This window comes from Populus euphratica, unplaced genomic scaffold (assembly GCF_000495115.2).
Source record: "Populus euphratica unplaced genomic scaffold, PopEup_1.0 scaffold392.1, whole genome shotgun sequence".
Taxonomy (NCBI): domain Eukaryota; kingdom Viridiplantae; phylum Streptophyta; class Magnoliopsida; order Malpighiales; family Salicaceae; genus Populus; species Populus euphratica.
In genome coordinates, this window is record NW_011500279.1 from 25,737 (window position 1) to 27,344 (window position 1,608).

Below are 1,608 nucleotides of genomic sequence, written 5' to 3' on the forward strand. Positions count from 1 at the left end.
TTTGCAATGTGGGGAATAGATGTGATTGGGCCAATTAACCCAAAGGCCAACAATAAGCATCAATTTATCTTAATAGCCATTGATTACTTCACAAAGTGGGTGGAGACCAACTCTTATGCTCATGTAACTCAAAAAGTGGTCAAGTCAAGTGTTTCATTGAGAAAGATTTGATCTGCTAGTATGGTTCACCTAAAAAGATAGTGACCGACAACGCCAAGAATTTTAATGGAAAAATAATCACAGAATTGTGTGTGAAGTGGAAAATTAAACATTCAAACTCATCTCCCTACAGACCAAAGATGAATGGTGTTGTCGAAGCTGCAAATAAGAACATCAAGAAGATTATCTAGAAGATGGTAGTCACTTATAAGGATTGGCATGAGATGCTTTCCTTTGCTTTACATGCATATCGCACAGTAGTAAGAACATCTACTGGAGCTACACCTTACTCACTAGTATTTGGGATGGAGGCGGTGATGCCTTTGGAAGTAGAAATTCCATCTTTGAGAGTACTAATAGAATCTGAACTAGAAGAAGTTGAATGGGCTAAAGTGAGATATAAGCAGCTAAACATGATAAGTGAGAAGAGGTTGGCTGCAATTTGTCATCACCAACTATACCAAAGAAGGATGGCCAAAGCATATGACAAGAAAGTTCGACCAAGAGAATTCAAATAGAGGGATCTTGTACTAAGAAAAATCTTACAACTATCAAGTGAAGACAGAAGCAAGTGGCACCAAACTATGAAGGCCTGTATGTAGTGAAGAAAACATCCTCCAGAGGGGCTCTGTTGTTAACTAGGATGGATGGAGATAATTTACCGAGGCCCGTGAACTCTGATTCTGTGAAAAAGTATTATGTATGATGTATTTCATCCAATCAAAATCAAATGAAATGAAGTTTTGGCCAGGAAATTCTCTTTGCATATACCTCACCAAAAAGCCCATGCATGATCTCAATGGCTCAACAATCTGATCTTTCAAATGTTTTTTTTTACAAGAGAACCCATTCTTCTTAAATGAGGTTTTAAAAGAATTGATTTTGTTTATGATTTCAATGAAATAAATCAATGATTTGTTTAGGATAATGTTCAAAACAATTCTTTTAAAAGAGATGACCATACAAGTCAAAAACACGCAATTGGAACAACTATCACTTAAATTCTGTCTTGGACTTACATTTTATCAGCATGAATAATGGTTGGTAGTACATTAGCTTGTCATGGACTTGCAAAACATGGTATCTTATAAATCCAAAACATTACGCTGGATGTGGACAAAGTTTATTGGTTTTAACCGATCCTACTTGAAATGAAGAAAGGCCATCTTTGATATTCCTTTCACTTTCTTTTAAAATTATCCTTTGCAGTCCCAATTTGAGCCAAGTCTATTTAAAGTTTTTTCATAAGAACCTTAACTAAGATCACACCCTACACTGGGGGCAAAATGAAAGAAATGATCATGGAAATCATCTTGAAGACATGGGAGGTTATGAAGTTTGACAACAACGAATTCAAAAAAAAATTCCAAATAATTAAGAGAATTCCCAACAAATAAAAAATTCCTAATTTGGAATATTTAGTATCATTTTGTTGTCAAGATAAAAAAA